The sequence below is a fragment of the Castanea sativa genome, chromosome 1 (genome assembly GCF_040712315.1).
Source record: "Castanea sativa cultivar Marrone di Chiusa Pesio chromosome 1, ASM4071231v1".
Lineage (NCBI taxonomy): Eukaryota > Viridiplantae > Streptophyta > Magnoliopsida > Fagales > Fagaceae > Castanea > Castanea sativa.
This window is the reverse complement of record NC_134013.1, coordinates 35,286,319-35,305,306: the sequence shown is the minus strand read 5'-3', so window position 1 is coordinate 35,305,306 and position 18,988 is coordinate 35,286,319. Positions and strand designations below refer to the sequence as shown.

General features: G+C 37.5%; 1 long non-coding RNA gene across 1 annotated transcript; it reads left to right on the top strand.

Moving 5' to 3' along the window:
- Nucleotides 1-15,422: 15,422 nt before the first annotated feature.
- Nucleotides 15,423-18,151, top strand: LOC142628671 (uncharacterized). Its single transcript, XR_012843023.1, has 2 exons — nucleotides 15,423-15,555; nucleotides 17,894-18,151. It is a non-coding gene; the product is annotated as an uncharacterized LOC142628671 (long non-coding RNA).
- Nucleotides 18,152-18,988: the final 837 nt, after the last annotated feature.

The following is an 18,988-nucleotide window of genomic DNA, read 5'->3' as shown; positions in this document are numbered from 1 at the left end:
GCTTCTGCAGAAGCTGTTTGCAGCTTTCGTTGGAGCTGTTTCAACTTCTATAGAAGCTGTTGCAGCTTCCGCTGGAGCTGTTGCGGCTTGTGCAGAAGCTACTGCAGCTTCCGCTGGAGCTGTTATTGGTATTTTCGGCTAAGTTTACTCTCTTGGAAAAATTATATATTTAGTCCATATATAATTTTGGTAAGTAATAGACTAATTGGTTGATATTTGATGAAGTTTTAGAGGTGTAATTATGGTTTTTTTTTTTTTGTATTTTGACCAAATCTTGAAGAGTAAAGAGAGCATCTAATGCTAGATATGAGATACTAATATATATTTAGCCATGTGCTTGGAATTGATTTATATGAAATTAATAATAGAATTAATATGAAATGATATAATTATATTTTAAAACTTATATTATATGATGGACATTAATTTTTATGTAAAGAGCATGGGGAGTTTTATCATTTTAAGTGTTATGTGATATGAGAGGCTTACCAAACGTTACCTATTGCACATTGACCCGTCAGAGTTCAGGGAATTGGGGAAGACATGCCAAGCAACATGCTTTCCTTTATTAACTTTGAACCACTGGAGTTTTACTGAACATACTTCTTGGCCCTCCAAACCACAACTTCCAAAATTCCCCCGATGAGACTCTTGAGCTTGGATCGTGAGCCAAAAATGAGATGATGTGGTGTGAGCTTGAACCATAGGCTTTAACGTATTTTTTGTGTAAATATGGGCTCTTTTGGGCTTTAGAAGAGATTTTCCCAAAATCCATGATAGTGTTGACGTGGTGCGGGTTGCCAATGAAACGAAGCCATGTGGTGTGAAAAATTTGTTCTCAACACTATGTTAAAAGCTATACAATAGAGCAAAAACCCATTAGGACTATTCCTTAAATTCTAACATACATTCAATAGCTTTTTAAATTGCAAGTCATGTTTTGCTTTCCAACAGTTGATACGCAAAAAATCAGAAGAGCAAGTTCAGCACAATAATACAAAGGACCCACGGGAACAGACTTTATGAAAGAGGCTGAAGAACCATGAAGAGTGGGCAAAAGCTGAACAGTAAAAGGAGAAAAGAGGAAACCTTGGATAAGGTGTAAATGACCCAAGAAAAGGGTGCAAAGAAAAGGGTGCTTGAATGATACCTATAAGAAAGCATAGCAAAAAAATGGGGAAGCCCAATGGGTTTACCAAGGAAACAGCCACAAAGGACCAAATTCCCCTAGTAAGAAAGCCTGAAATGGACAAATGATCCCATAAGACCTTGGAATTTGAAGGTGAAAACCAACTAATTAATGAGAGAAAGATTGAATTTTTTTTCCAAATAACATTAAATATAAAAAATTTAGTTAGTTGTCACGTTTCAAAACAATGTTGGAAACTAGCACTTCGAGTGTCAAAAACTCGAGTTCCAAGATAAAACTCGAGTTTTTAAGTCTTGATTTGTAAGTGGTGGCAGCTGATGTGGAAGAAATTCCACGTGGAACTCAAGTTTTAAAGACTCGAGTTTCCCCATTTTAACTTCTTCTTCCTCGCAACGTTCTTCTTTGTTCAGACCCAGCATTCAGACCTAGCGTTTCACCATTCAGACCCAGCGTTTCACCATTCAGACCCAGCGTTCTTCCTCTGTTCTTTGTCGTTAGATCGTTCCTCCTTCGTTGTCAGATCGTTCTTCCTGTGGTTAGATCGTTCTTTGTTTTGGGTTTCTTCATCTTCTTGGGTTTCTTCTTCTTCTTCTTCATCTTTGTTCTGTTCTTCTTCTATTGGGCTTCATCTTCGTTCTATTCTTGTTGTTTGATTTTCATCTTCCTGTTCTTCTTCAGGTTTGTTTGTTGTTCTTCAAGTACCAAAATCGACGAACCCAGATCTCCCTAACCCAGGAGTGACAGAGGCAGCGGTGGTGAAGCTCCAGGCGAAGGTTTTTCTTCTTTGGGTCTTTGGTTTGATGATTTTTCGTTGTTTGATGATGTTTTTCTTCTCTGGGTTTGTTGATGAATTCGTTGTTTGATGATGTTTTTTCTTCTCTGGGTTCTTTGATGATGTTTTTTTCCCTAGATTCCTTGTCTGGAATTTGCTTTAGAACCTCATCATCCGAAAGTTGTGTCAAAAATGTTTTTGCCTAGGAAAATCGAGTCTTAAAGACTTGATTTTGATTTGGTAGAACTCGAGTCTTTAAGACTTCATTTCCTGGCATTTTTGTCCAAGTCATCCAGTACAAAGCGAGTCTTTGAGACTCGAGTTTTAAATAGAACTCGAGTTTCTAAAACTCGAGATGCTAGTTTGCTAAAACATTTCAAACGTATGTTAACTTACTATATTGCCCTCCCTTACTATGCTAGAAGCCAAATATCCTCGAGAAAGATTCAAAGAACCTCAGCTAGAAGGAAAATAGTGAAAAAAGAAAGATGCCCAACTTTACGACTTTCAGGGAAAAAGGGCCTAGTGCGTGAAGTCACCATCAAGATAGAAGAACCTTCAAATTGTCTCTCTCCCAGCCTTGAGAAGGAACCTGCTCTCTTTGACCCCAGCTGATGCCTAGATTGTTTGGGAAAAGCATCTTCTATGAAAGGGAAACAATTGAAATACTTTCAAGAATAAGAAGAGGAAAGAAACATGTAGAGCCGCAATTCATGGGTAGACAACAAAATCAAGACAGAAGGAGAGAATAGTAATTTTAGGTCCTCTAAAACTAGCATAAAAGGAGGAGAAATCAATCATGGAGGACAGAGCAACACATAGAGAAGATAGCAAAATAGAAAAACTAGTGAGAGCAATTTACTTGAAATATTAGAATTTAGGCCGAGGTCCCTAAAATAGTATTGTAAAGAGTTTCATTTGTAGTAACATCTGGGGGCTCCACATCGACCCAAGGATCCAAGCTTTACCAGTCTTGGGACTTCTGAGCTTTTTGTTCTTTCCCTGATAGGATTTGTACTTGGATTCCATGCCTAATCAATAAGAGTTCACTAAAGCATTTTTACTTACTAGTATTACCTTACTTCCTTAGTTCCTGTAAAAATATATGTATATGTATATTTTTGTGTCTTGGGTTTGTTTGTGCACAAATTAGTCCAGTAGAATGACTTAGCTTGGTTGTGGTGGGACCGAGCCTAGTTTCCTTATTCAGCATCTCATACTTTCTTCAGCCTTTCAATAGACCCATTGCTTCATATTGGGCTTGGACCTAAGGAACCATTTAAAAAACGGCCTCACACCAACCAAAGATAATATAATTACAAAGCAAAGACAATGGATAAAGTTCATCACACCCTACATATATTTGGGCTTCTACTTCAGCGGGCTTGAAGAAAGAAGAGAAAAAGCTACCTAGGTTCTATTTGAGTCAACTCACAATTAACTAGTTCAATACCAAGTGATAGGCCAACAAACGTATTGACCCCTTGTGATAGATTAAGTTGATTAATTAGCCAAGTTATTAATTAATCAAATTAACATGCAAACGCGTGGTAGCACAAACAAATCACCAATAAACTAAAGTATGCAGCGGAAATTAAATGACATGGTGATTTGTTTACGAATATGACTACTCTCATAACCCAAAACTACTCCCCCTTTTTGTCACGAGTGACAAAGGGAAGAGTGTCAAGTAGACATCTCATCGGTAGAGCTAGCATCTCCAGCATCATCATCCGAAAGCATCATCGTTATCACCATCATCAGCCTCAGACTCAGAAGCCACAGGAGGTGGTGGAGGAGAACCCTTGGGAGCAAAACCACCCATGGTCGCTTGTCGCCGAGCAATGCGACCAACACGAATATTCACCTGATATAACTCTATAGAGAGCGTATCCAGGTGAGCATCCATGCGTTGAAGCTGGGCCATGATGTCTCCGAGTGACACATCACTTGTAGAAGAGGAGGGAGCGGATGAAGCACGAGCAGATCTAGATGGAGCAGAACGGGAGGAAAGAGCTGCTGAACCTATTTGTCGCGACCTAAACTGCGCCTCACTACGTTTTACGGTAGCAGCGTCTATGGCAACCATGACATGAAAAGGGTCGGAGACAGGAAAAGGGATAGAAAAATGGCGTAAAATCCTCGTGATAGCGGAAGGAAAGATGAACTTATCACGGGTAGTCGTATCCTTATACACATCTATGATAGAAAAAATAAAATGTGAAGGAAAGTCAATGGTGAGATCCTCATGAAGAGACAACAGAAAACGAGCACGAGGCTCTGTGATAGAGTTGTAGTGAGAGAGAGGATACAAGACAAAAGTCATAACCATGTTTAAGAAACGAGGACCTTTAGCAAAAGGCCGACATGACATAAACTAGTGCTCACCCCAATCAGAAGGGCGCTCACAAAAAGCAAAAATCATCTCGCCTTTGGACACAGTCCATAGACGCTCATAACCAAGGTAATCAGGATGTGCAACCCTCGGTATATGGAGCACATTGGATACCAACTCCAGTGTGACAATATTGCGCGTACCTCGAACGCGAGTGTGAAAGAGAGGTACTAAAGAATCAAAGCCATGCATGTTGGAGTAGAACTCCTGGATCAGCACAGAAGGACAAGTGACCGGGACGTCACACAGTGACTCCCATTCCCGTTTGTGAAAGACATCGGGAAAGTCGGTGTCAGCAAAGTCCGCCAGAACAACTTGGCGTTCCAAATGAACACCTCGTTTAGAGAAGTTCTCCGAGAAGTCCTGATGGGCTTTCTCATCACAGAACCGAATAGAAAGAGGAGTAGGATCAGAAGATGAGGAGGCCCTAGAATGAAGAGGGTTCTGAGTCGGAATAGACTTACGTTTTGGTGCCATAGACACTACTAATGTAAACAGACATAGAGGGGGGAGAAGGAAACACTCAGAAAAGTCCCAAAAACAATTCAAATATAACAAGTATATTGAAAAGAGAACGTATGCATGGGGAATGCATGGACAATGGACATGCAATATGAAAAAAATCATGGGCTCAGCCCAAACCAATCCTACCAGCACACAAACATATTGCACACATCTAAATGCATGAGAAGACAGATATAATGCTAATGTGATGCAATGCATGGAGTTTTTGAGATCTACTCTACAAAACCCATCCCAAAAATTTTAACAAACACTCATCAATTTTGAAAAACCCCAAAATTTTTCAAAAACCCCAAAATTTAGGTTTCAAGACATGAAATGCATGAGAATGAGGGAAAAGAAGCTTACCAAGTGAAGAAAAACTTGAAGAGGCTTGAAGAAACCTTGAGAAAAGGATTTGGAGTGAGAGAGAGAGGTTTGGAAGATGAAAAGACAAAACTATCGAGAGAGAGATCGAGAGAAAAGAGAAACGGATCGCATAGAACCTTTAAATAGAGGTTCAGTAAATCCCGATAGATATAGGTATCGAGAGGTGTCGAGACATCTGTCGAGGTAGGTGTTGAGAAATACAACGCCGATAGATACAGCTATCGAGAAGGTGTCGAGAAACAAGACAGGACACGAGAACACATGCTCAATCGATCCACCAGGTGTCGAGAAGCTATCGAGAGGACAGAAGGTTTCTCGATCGATCCAGAAGGTGTCGAGAAGCTATCGAGATTGAGATAAGAAAAAGCTGAGAAGCTCGACAGACAGCCAAGTGTCGAGGAGGTATCGAGGAGGTGTCGAGCCAACTTTTCAAAACAGTTTTTTGAGAAGGGAAAAACAAAAACATGAATGCAATCACGCATGCAACTTAACCAATGATCCAATCAACATATTAGACTCCCAAAATCATCACTCAACAAAAATTTTAAGCACAGGGATCTCAAAATACACACTCACACACTAAACAAGTCTAACCGATTTTATATTTCAAAAACAAGTCAAGACAGTTTAGTGAGTATACATCAACGCATGTAAACCTTGTGATGGCCAAATCACATTGTACCTGCACATGTATCAAGAGTAGCAAAAAATATTGTGTGTAGTGTGTGAAAACATCGCAAGATTGCATAAGTGTCTCAAAGTTATGATGATTTGAGATATGAGAAAATCACTTTGACTCACACACAATCATAACTATTTGATGGGGACTATCACCTTTGAGGTACATCTTATAACTCCCACATCTCCTAGAAAACACGCTTGCAATCATATTTAAAGCATATATTTTTTTTTTATCTTTTTGCTTTTATTTTCTTTGCATATTTTCTTTTTATTAAGCAAACCATGCATGGGTATATAAAAGAAAGAAAAGAAATACCCAATTATGTTACGCTTTTGACATTGTACTTTTGCTATGCCGAAGCATACAGATGTCATTTCATGATTGGCGGGTAACAGTGGTGAGATGGTTATTTATGCCTTTCTCTTAGGATTTTCTAGTCCGACCCGTCAAAAAGAGTGATACGAGTGTTAAGTTCAAGAGATCACTTAACCTTACTAATCACAAACAAAGAGCCACAAAGCTCACTTGCTTAGTTGTGCATAGAGATGCTCATCTAAGTTACAAGAGATTCAAAGTTTAGAAAACTCTGTTTCAATGGCCATTTTAAGGTTCACAAGAACCGAAGTACACATACACACTGTTTTTGTATTTTTCTGATTTTTCAAATTTTTTTTTGAAAAGCAAAATAAAACCAAAAACTGAAAGTAAGCAAACAAAAACATGTTAATCAAAGCAAAACAATGCATAAAATTAGACTGACTCAAAAACAGTAAAGCAAAACACACAAGTAATGCAAAAACAAAGACAAGAAGGGGAGAGAGAAAAAAAATGAATAAATCACTTGGAACCCTTTTCCTTCCACACCTTGAAAGAAACTTTCCTTTTTGCAAACTCTTGAACCGGTGAAGAGGGGGAAGGATTGAAACCGTTCAAGTTCGAAAGGAACATGAGGGTTTTGAGACGATCTCCAAGAGGAGCAAGAGAGGTTTGAAGTTGATTCTGGTTCCCAGATGCTATCATGCCATTGCTCTGTTGAGTGGCTAACCACTTATAGCAATTTGGTCGAGTATGACCGCAATACCACAATGATGACAGGGATGCTGCTTCTTCTGTTTAGGCTTTTGAGAGTTAGCCTTCTTAGTCCTAGGGTTTTTTTTGTTTCCTTCTTCTCAGGCTTAGGTGGTGCTCCTAAGATGGATTTACCATTGTTTAGGCTCTCACTTGCTAATTCAATTTTAACATCATTGTTCTCAATTTTAATGTTATTAGCAGGAGGTACAAAAAGAGTAGTACTAGCAGAAGTAATATTAGAGGAAGAGAATTCATACCCCAAACCGGTTCAATCAGAGCATCTCATCCAGCTTTGCACTTGATGTCCTCTCCAATTGAGCTCTAACTTGAAACAGCTCCGCTTCAAGCTTTTTGGTCTTCTCAGCCAAGAAATTGTTCTCGAATCTCATTGCTCCAATAGTTTGGTTGGCTTCATTAAACTTAGTGGAAAGCTCCTCACGGTCAAGTTCCACATCACTGAGCTTCTTGATGGCCAGCCTATAGAATTTCTCATGCTTCTCAGAAAGCTTGTACAGTTTCTCATAGGCTGTATGGATATCATCTTGATCATCCATCTTTTCAAATTTGGATTCCACCAATTCCTCTTCTTCATCCACTACTTCAACAATCCCTTCAGTAGGATTGACAGTGGCAGTGAAGGCATTCAAAATTCCATCATCCTCATTGTCGGAATCATCCTCAGGCTCAGTGTCGCTTAAAGTAGCAGCTAGTGCCTTGCTCTTCCTAATGATCTTGAGATATGTCGGACACTCCTGCTTCATGTGACCGAAACCTTGACATCCGAAGCACTTGGGTCCTGCGGGAACAGTGTACTGACCGCCATCCCTAGCATCCTTCTTCCCTTTATCTTGGCTCTTGAACTGAGAAGAACTAAATTGCCTACCGTCCTTGTCGAAGCCTTTTTCATTGGCATTTTTCATGAATTTCTTGAATTTCCTGGTGATGTAGGACTTCATCTTAGAGTCTTTATCGTTTGATGACTCATTTGCTTCACTGCTCTTGGCCTTCAGTGCCATGCTCTTGCCTTTACCCGACTTGCCAATTCTTGTCAACCCTAGCTCATAGGTTTGCAGATTGCCAACTAGCTCAGTCAGAGGAATCTTGTCAATATCCTTTGATTCCTCTATTGCCATGATCTTGGCATGGAATCTCTCGGGCAGAGATCTGAGCACTTTCTCACAATCTTGGGTTCAGGAATGGTTTCCCCAAGATTGAAAGCTGAGTTCCCTATGTCCTTGAGCTTGGCATAGAACTCATCAAATGAGTCATCCTCCTCCATCTTAATTTCTTCGAAGCTTGTAGTGAGCCTCTGTAGCTTCGAATCTTTGACAGCCTTTGTTCCCTCATAGGTTGTCTGGAGGATGGTCCATGCTTCCTTAGTAGTTTCAATGGAAGATATCTTCTTGAACTCCTCATTCATGACCGCACTGAATAAGGCATTCAATGCTCTGCTGTTGAAGTTTGCCGCCTTGATCTTAGCTTCATCCCAATCGGCCGGCGCTTCTTTAGGCTTGGTCCAGCCTATCTCCACACCTTGCCACACCTTCTCATCTAGAGACTGCAAGAAAGCTCTCATGCATACTTTCCAGTATGTATAGTTAGTACCATCAAACAATGGAGGTATAATAAGAGACTGACCTCTATCCATGACAAACAGGGGTCAATGGATCATACACAAAGATTAAAACCTAATCAGAGTGTGCTTGCTCTGATACCACTTGATAGGCCAACAAACGTATTGACCCCTTGTGATAGATTAAGTTGATTAATTAGCCAAGTTATTAATTAATCAAATTAACATGCAAACGCGTGGTAGCACAAACAAATCACCAATAAACTAAAGTATGCAGCGGAAATTAAATAACACGGTGATTTGTTTACGAACGAGAAAAATCTACACGGCAAAAACCCCACTGGGTGAATTGAAGGTCACCACTCTCGAAATTCCACTATTATCACAACAAGCGGTTACAAGTAAAGGAATTCCAAGTACCTTACCAACCTACAGTTGAACCCTTACCCTAATACCCAATTGGACTTGTTCTGTAGTGACAATTTTTCCTTTCAATGCACGGCTCCCAAGTACGTGACTAACCAATTGCGCGGATCCTAGTACGCGACTTCAATCACCAACTAGAGAAGATTGTTGGCTGCAAAGTTCTTAAATTCATCCACACGATGAAGATCAAGAAGATGCTTGGTTACAAAACCCTACGGTGCAAAGACACAACAACTTCTTCACAAGAGATATGAACTAGGGCAAGAACTTCGTTTATGCAACTTGCCACACTTTGACGGCCCTTAAAATAATCCTTTTATATGTCTAGGGTTAGGAGAAAAGAAGGCCCAAAGACACATCCACGGATTGGAATCAAAACAGAACTCATAATCTGTTTTTCTTAAACCTTGACAGATAGAGGTATCGAGATGCTGTCGAGCAGCTGTCGAGCCACGGGGCTGGAACAGCTCTTTAAACCTCGACACATGCTAGCTGTCGAGCTTTAATAATCTTGCACTATTCAGCTTGTTTCTTGGACAGACTTGATGACTTCAACACTTGATCTTGAAACACAGTTTCTTGAAGTATAAAACCCATCCTAATTCTACCCAATTACAAGTAAAGTGCGTTTTGTCAAAGGATTAGCCAATTACATAAATAATGAATGACATGTGTTCTTAACAAGTGAAACACATATGTCCTAACACCAAGAATGTCTTTAACATCTTTATAGGGTAAGTTACGTGAGGCAGTTCAAAAAACCACAAATACTAAAGCCCAAGTCTATTGTATTACATTACCAATAGCTACCCATGGCTGCAAAAGTAGAAAATAACTTAGTTTTTTATTTCCCAAATATCTATATGATAGGAATGATAATGGAAATTCCGAAACAAAACAATATTAAAAAGAAATAAAATAGAATAAAAAAGCCATAAAAATATATTGCAACCAATAAGACAATAGATCAATTGCTGTGATTGATAATTGCTCAAAAAAAATCTTCATTATTCAAATCCCCAGTGAAAAAAAATACATTTTCAAAAATATTCTATATCAATTATGATATTAACATCCAATAAACACTTTCTTGTCAATAACAATGAAATGTTGTGTTGAGGTATAAAAAGTCACAATATCAAGGCCCAAAGTAGCACAGTGAATGCACTCTATGGAAAATAACAACAAAAGGGTTAAAGCTCCCCACAAAAGGGAGGGGAGTAAGCCTAAGTCCATTAAAAAAGATTTCAAGCCCAAGATCCATGGAGGGATAGGCCTTAGGGCCTATCAAACGAAGGGGAAGAAGGAAAAAAGCTCAGCTTATCAAGATCATAAAATCAAAAGAGTCCAATAGTAAGTATTGGGCCGGGATGCCTAGAGGCTGCTAGGGGCTCAAGGTCCTCGGGACGTGCTGTACAGTTGGGAATGAGATTAAGACAGCCCAAGAGGAGGGCCAAGAAACACAGGAAACGAAGAGTAGAAGCGTCCTTCTTAACAACTCATGAACAAGGAGGCCGGTACCTCGGGGAGCCCAGGAAGAAGAACCATGAAGGGAAGTAGCTAGAGGAACTTTCAACCTAGAAGGGATAGAATCAACTCACTTAGGAAAAATGACAAAAGGAAGGACGACCAAAAAAGCTGAGTCTAAAAAGGGAAGATAGAGAAGCTTTGGAGGAAGAGAGATTGAAGGTTAGCACCCTAAGGACACCTTAGAATGGAAGGTCAGCAAGAGACTTTTGAAGAAAATGCACCAAAAGAAGAAAATTGTGAGAAAAAAAAGAAAGGGATTAACCACCAAAGCTGTTGGCACACCACGAGCTTTGGTACCCAGAGGAGCGAAGGAAGGGAACTAGTGGTACCCTAGAGCCCTAGGATGGCGCTATAAAAGGAGGCAGCAGCCAACATTGAGGGGGGATTCAGCAACAATGAATCAGAATAGAATCATTGAGAAAATTCTGTAAAAAAACTCAAAGAAAGTAGTAAAGAGAAAAGAAATATTGCCTGGTGTACCAAGGCAGCCACTATAGAACATACTCGGATTCAAAGGGATTCAAACTTTACAAGTCTTAAAGGCTTAGAGAGCCATCTAAGTCTGTAATTTTTGAGTTGATTTGGACCTTGTAACACGTCTTAGTGAGCACTTTGTGATTTATCAATTAAAAGTAATGAAATATTCCTTATTGATTTAAGGATCCTTAACATTCATTTTATGTCTTTCTTTATGTATTGTTTCTTTACTGTTTTTTTTTTTGGCTGTTCGATATATATATATACACACATTCTTGCTTGTTAGAACATACGTATTGTAAAATCCCTGCTCTGTGCACCACTTGGTTCGTAAATAGTCCTTTTAGTTGCGGTGAACCAAGCCCAGTTCCTTAACACAACAACAACAAGGCCCAAGGTCCTTGCTTCTATTTTGGGCCTAGATATTTAGTCAAAAAAAGGAACCCTCACATTTTGGCTACTCCACTTGGGACTGGGTAAAGAAGAGGGAAGAAGCACTCCCTTCGCAGAGCATGGCTCCAAGAGCAAGGAACAACAAAGGTATCAATGTGCCATCTGCGGCATCTGAACCCGTAGGAGAAAACAAAGTGGCCTTCAGACAGAGGAACGAGGTACCCCTGGTAGAACATGAGGTCATATCAGGACAGAGGCATGCAGAACAGGAACTAGACCCTACGGTTCGAAGGGCAGAAATGCTGAAAGATTTGTAGCAAGAAATTCGCCTCCTCAAAGAAAGCAAGACCCAGGAAATCAGGGATAACGTTCCCCCTGTGGTCAACCAGGACAGAGCCCAACCAGAGGGAGGGTCAGCAGTAGGAGGGGGAGCCAACCCCCAATATCTAACGCTAGCAGATGTCAATGCCCTTTTTGGAGAAGGAAAGGGAAAAACTCTCGAGGATCTCCAAGCAATTTTCTCGGGATCCCCCATTCCCGCCAGATCTCCTTGGCAAACCGTATCCTAAAGGATATGAACCCCCAAAGTTCCATCCTTTTGATGGAAGAAATGGGAGTGCTGTGGAACACGTGAGTAGGTTTATTCACACTATGGGTCCTTACGCAGGAGACAGAGAGCTGTGCCTAAGGGAGTTTGCTAAGTCCCTAGTGGATAAAGCATATACGTGGTACACCACCCTGAAGCCTGGGTCCATTAAGACTTGGGACGAAATGATGGAGAGGTTCTGCGTAAAATATTACCCAGGTGAGGGCAATGTCACCTTCCAAAGCCTTTAGATGGTGAGACAAAGGCCTGGAGAGGATCCTGTCCAGTTCATTAAAAGATTTGAAGATGTTTCTCTAGACTGTTATGGAGACCACGAAGAGAAGGAGCTCATGATGCCCATCAAAGATTTGAAGATATTTCTCTAAACACTTTCTTGTCAATAACAATGAAATGTTGTTATACAAATTTGAATGGAAACACAATTTTGGACTATATTGGATATGTTTGAGAGACAACATTCAGCAATTTCACCAAATAAAACTCCCTAGAAACAAGACACTACATTTTACAAATAATCTTGAGTTTATTCAAATGCAACTGATGAGGATAAGATTTTCAACCCTTAAAACAACTGCTCGACCCTTTATAATAGACTTGTTTGACATGACCCCTAATTTGAGCTTCCTTTGACATCAACCAAAGCCAATCATCATACCCCATCAATGACTAGGCAATGAAAAAGGAGCCACTCCAAATCGACAGCACCACCTCATGAGAGTCATCCAACCCCATGGACATTTAGGTGCCACATACGAAGCTCTAAATTACTAGCACCACCCAAAGTGAGTCATCCACTATGTTTGACAAGAATACTTGACATTGGGACCTTAACCCTCTAGATAGCTTGTCCAACAGGTGCCTTGAGCCACCCAACACATATCATAGGCGACCCACAATACAGGTCATACTACTTCTCCTATTGCTAGTGCGATCTTCCAAATGACCATAGCTTAGATGAGAGCACACTCATGAGAACCAACATATATTGGCAATACTAGTTGTCTGACTTAAGATACTACTTATCTAACCCTCAAGCTGATCACTCCTTGGTGGAGTTCTGCTAGGACCACATAATTGGCCACAACATTGTGCCACAACTCACCACATGGCGAGTTGTGATTAGCAAAGGTGTGCCCCCACATGGCCCACTGACACACCTTTGCCAATCACAACTCGCCATGTGGCGAGTTGTGGCATAATGTTGTGGCCATTTATGTGGTCCTAGCATAATTCCTCCTTGGTGACAACATATTTATGGAAAGTCTTGAGAATCACGCCTAGAGAACTTTCCATCAATTCACCTTCTCTAATTATGGGAAAAAATCTCGAGAATCTCACCACAATTACTCCCATGCCTTCCATCACACATTAGTTATGGAAAGATGAGGAAATCATGGGCAGATATTCAATCAAGACTACTCTGATCCAAGGTATGAGTCACAAACTCTAAGAGTCCATTTGGGAACAGCTTATTTAGTTAAAACTAAAAACGTTTTGCTGAAAGTGTAGAAAATAAGATTAAAAGCTAGATGAATAGTACAATAGGACCTATAAATAGTACCAAAAAATTCAATAAGACTCATAAATAGTGCCAAAAAGAAGTTATAAAATCAAATAAGCTAAGCTTGTAGCTCATCCCAAACGGGCTCTAAAACTACAACCATTTGAGCTTATTTGGGTTAATGTGAAACTCTAACTTAAGTATCGGAGAAACTTAGGCCGGCACCCCTCCGATACCCTTTGATAGCATTTTTCCTTCTTGCATGTCTTTTAGTGCTCCCAATTGGACAATTGGTTCACTGATTTTTTATGTATTATTAAAAACCATCCATAGTCAAAAACAATTTTTAAAATATAAGAGCAAAAGAAAATAAAAGGAGCTAGCAAAAATAATTTTCTCAAGAGTTTTAGTGTTTAAATTTAATGCTTTAAGAGAGAATACGATGCATCTTTAAAATTAAAATTTTAATTGAACAAAAAAGGGGTAATTACATGTATATACAACTAATTATATCACTTTTGGTTTGCATCCAAAGGCATCGATTATAACTATGTTGACTAACCATTTCATATTTATGGTAAAGGATTTCAAAAATTCTACCCTATAAACTAAATGGAACAAATATTGCAACTTTCAATAGCTTCAACATTGAAATGGCTCTTACCATTACACACCTTTGGTGCGGTGGTCACTCCACAAGTATAAAAACTAGTGGGGTGTGAGGGGCAAGGGCTGGGGTTCAAGTCTCTAGGAGGGAGCTTCACACACATATACACTTAGATTAGGCTAGAGTAGAATTCTATATTGTATATATATAAAAAAAAAAACATTGAAATGGCTCTTCAATCAAATCTATGTACTAGTTTAACAGCTTAAAAAGGGCCACATACAAAACCATCAACCAAATAGTAGCATGGGACAAAATGAGAAGTAACCAAAATGACCAAACTCAAAGTCGGAAAAAGAAATATATACAAAACTGCGTTTATGAATAAGTGGAAACCTAAGTAAACCTCAACTCCACAAAAATTGTAGTTGAAGACAAAGTGTTTATCTATCCATCAAAACATAAACAAATAAATGAACCAAGTGCTTATCCACTTAAATAACATATCAAAACAATAATAAAAGGTAATAACTCTTTGACAATTTAACTAAAACAAACTTTCAAAATATTTTTTTAAAGAAAACCTATGCAATAAGTGTACTTTCCTCCCAAAAAAATGTATAGAAGTGTAGGCATCAAGAATAACCCAACATACACAATAGGTTACTTAAGTATGAAGTTATGTAGAGTACAATATGATGCAAGTTAAAAATTTGACAAATATTAAAAACTGAGAAAATTAACCAATGCACAAGTATAAAATTTGATAATATACCTATAAATTAAATTTCAAGAAATTATATATATGCTTTGGTTTGATTTAGAATTTGTACAATGCACGATCTTTCTATTTTTTACACTAAGCTCGTAACTTTCATTTACAATTATTTTTGGCGAAAACACCATTTTAGTCCCTACATTTTGGAGTCACGATCAATTTGGTTCCTACATTTTAGTAGCAGTCAATTTGATCTCTGTTATTTTTAAGTTGCAGTCAATTTGGTCCTTACCGTTAACTTATTAACAGAAAATATTTACATGGCAAACGGTTTGTATGGTTGACGTACACATGGCTAATATAATAATATAAAATTAAATATTTAAATATTTAAAAAGCCAACAAGCATTTTAATTTTTTTTTAATCCATGTCAGCAATACAACAATCTGAAACCGAGGATCATTCTACTATACCCTCCTTTTTTTTTTTTCAGTGGGTATGGTACCCACTCAAATCTTAGCCGTACATTTTAAAATTTTCAATTCTGACCATTTATTTAAATTATTAGCTAAACTTGTTACCGGTGGAATAGGTAGTGTATATAAAGAAAAAGATAACCAAAGAAAAAGAAACAGAGAATGAAAGAGGCTGAACGAGAGAGACTTGGCGAGTTCTGTGTCATTGCCACTGCCGCCTCCACCACCACGGCTGTAGTTGCTGCGCACAATCTGTCAACGTCCGATCATCCGCTACTGCCACCGGTGAGAATTTTTGTGGGAGAAGCTTTATATATATGATTTGGTTATTACTTTTAGGTTAGATTTGATTTAGGTATTTTAGTATTGAGAAGATAGATCTTGTGTAAGAATTGTTTTCTTTTTCTTGCTGATTTTGGGTTAACTTGTTTGGGTATTTCAGCTTGATTTGGTTTGGGTATTTTGGGTTATATGATTGCTAGTTATCTGTGATGATTTGGGGGCAAAGATCCAAGCTCGGAAATTATATCAGCCAAAACAGGATGTCCCCCAAAGTCTTCTCAAATTAATAAGTAAAATTAAAACAAAATTAACAAAATGTATGATTACGAATACAAAAATATTGACCATTTGAAACTTTTTTCATGCATGATTAAGCATTTTGTAATGTCATCTTTTCCCGTTACCATGATAATCATGCCTGGGAGGGTTGAATTTGCTTACTTTGGATGGTGTGTTTGTGCTGTTATTGTGGTATGTAATGCAGAGTTCTACTATGTCAGCTGTTGGTTTAGAGTCTTTGGGGCTCCTAATGTATACTTATCTTACTTTGAATAAAATTCTTTACTGTATTATCCAAAAAAATATCTTTATTGATTCATAAAATAATAATAATAATAATAATAATAATAATAATTATTATTATTATTATTATTCAAGTTTTAAGTATTGGTCATTTGGAAGTTTTGGATAATTTATAATTATGTTAATGACACAGTTCATTGAGTTATTTAGATGTGAAAATGTGCATGTTTGGAAGTCACCAACTTCAAAATGTGGCAAATGCTACTTATTCAACACTCTGCCTTCATAATCAATGTTTCTTTGATTGTGTTCTCCACCGAAGGGAAGCATTTTGTGTATTCCATCGATTTCAGGTTTATACTTCTATTACAACATGTTTTGTTTTGTCATTTTATTACTAGTAATAAGAGTATTGTGCATGAAATTGTTTGTTTGTAAGAGATCTGGCACAAGGTAAGCTTGGGGAAAGAGTAGATTGCATTACATGTTCATGTCCTTTATAATTTATGGGTGTCATCCTTTGTTTCTCAACTTTTTTAGGTAGTTATGAATGTTTATAAGGTTTCATAGTTGCTCTAGTTGACTTCTTAGAGGAGCTGCCACATCGTAGTTTCATTAGAGAATAATATTCTCCATCTCGACCCAGAGAAATTAAATCATGATGCGACTCTTGTTCATAGACAGATTAGAGCTCTTGATTAGAGGGTTTATTTGACATTGGAATTAAGGATTTTCTGTATTTGTTCGTATATGTACTCTAATTATGTTTACAGAGCATATTTCCATCCGTTGGCTTTATTTTTGTGTATTATTGTAGCTTTGTTCTCTGCACTTTTGGAATTGCACTGGATAAAGAAAAATGAAAACTATAATTGGTGGGATTTAGTACTATGTTTACTTAAAAGCAACCATGTGCAAGCATGTCCATATGTGTAAAAATTGAATCCCAAGACTACCAACTCCACATAATGTTTTCACTGGATATTAGTCATAATCCAGTTCAACCCCCAAAAATTGAAATAAATTGATGTCCATTGTTAATTTAGTTGAAGTTAAGGTTTTTACTACTTTAGATATTTCCTTTCATAATTTGTATTGCGTTTATATACAGGATATGGTTAGATATGCTAACAACCAGCTGCAAAATATGGTTAAAAGTGTGAAATTTTTTATCACAGTGTTTTCCAAGATGCTTCCTCCTTTAATGGATCTTGTAAATCATGGAAACTCCAGTTCTGGAGCCCGAAGCAATTGACCATGTAAAGAACCAACTGCCAAATGTGTCAATGCAGTCACTGTGTATGTTTATGTTGCGCAAAGTGATATGATTATTCTTGGAAGCTGTTAGGGAACATTTGATGTAATTTATGGATGGGTTTATTAATTAAGTTAAATTTTTTGCTTATTATGTTGTGTATTGCTTCTGTAAATGAGTCCAAACACTTATAACATCTAGAATGCATATGCACGTACAATTTAAGTCCATGTAACAAGATCAAGCTCTAAAACAGAGCTGAAACAGTGATATGCACCCCAATCATTTACATTATTACTCAACTTTCAGATGGTAAGAAACCTCTCAAAGGTTAATTATATCCCTTTTTTTAGCATGTTGTTGTTTGCTTGATTCTTTTTATAATAAACTTGTTACATATGATTTTGAACTTGATATTGTCAGTTTGAGCTAGATAAGCTAAAGTTCTTGAGTAATTATAGTTATTTAAATAATAACTAAATATCTAAGGCTCTATGCAAAGAGATATGCTCTTACTAACATTTTTTTTTTTCAAGCACTAATAGTTATACCATTTAAATGCAGATATTTCAGTTGGCATTGGAGTTGCAGAATGGACAATACCAGACATGGAGATGCTTTTGGTTGTCTCTTTTTCAATTGTTTCCATGATGGTATTTAGATATAGATGTGAATGAAACACATTGTAGCAGATATTTTTTTATAATGAATTTTTCCTTTTTAAATGGATTTCTTTGTAGTTGTTTTGCTTCTATACTTTGCAACAAGAGACCTGCTTGTAGTACATGAAAGTGAGTTACATATCAAATCAAGTTATAGATATTATGAGATAAAAATTTTCATTTATAGCTCCAAGTGCAAGTAGTTGGTCTGATTTCTTTGGATCATCTATGGTATATACAAACAGAACTAGTGAATTCTATATCTATTCATATGTGAATATGGAAAAGTGACTTCTTAGTAAACAAATTGCATCATATACAAATATATAATCTAGGGTGAATAGAAAAAGATACCAGCAAGGGTTATGTTTTAAAGTGTTAATTATTTTAAAAAAATTAAATTAATGGTATGGGATCAACGTGAAGGCTCAAACCAGGGTATCTTGGTTAAAACTCGCTTGTTTTACCACTAAGTTATTGCCTCCAAGATGTTTAAAAATACATATACATGAAGATAATTCTATGCATGAATGTTAATTATCTTATGCTTACCACTAAGTTAAGATATATAGATCTCACAATTAAATTTGAATTAATATTTTATTAATCACCAATCAAAATTAACTTAGGATAATCTTATGCATGAATGTACATGAGAAATTTGGGATTCATGTTTGCAAAGTAGGTCACACTTCGCAATTTTCAACTATCTTTTCTTTATATATGTCAATGTGATCTATTTCAAATGTTCAACCTTAATAATAGAAAATAAGTGTTTGCAGGGATATCAATATGACTCAGTGTGATCTATTTCATTATGCATGTCAGTATGATCTAGGTCACACTTTGTAGTTTTCAACCATCTTTTTAGGTTTTAGAGTTATTTCGGTAATTTTTTAGGTTTTAGTAGTATTTCGGTCATTTTTTTGGTTTCAAAGGTATTTCGGTAAATTTTTAGGTTCCAAAGGTATTTTGATAATTTTCTAGGTTTTAAGGA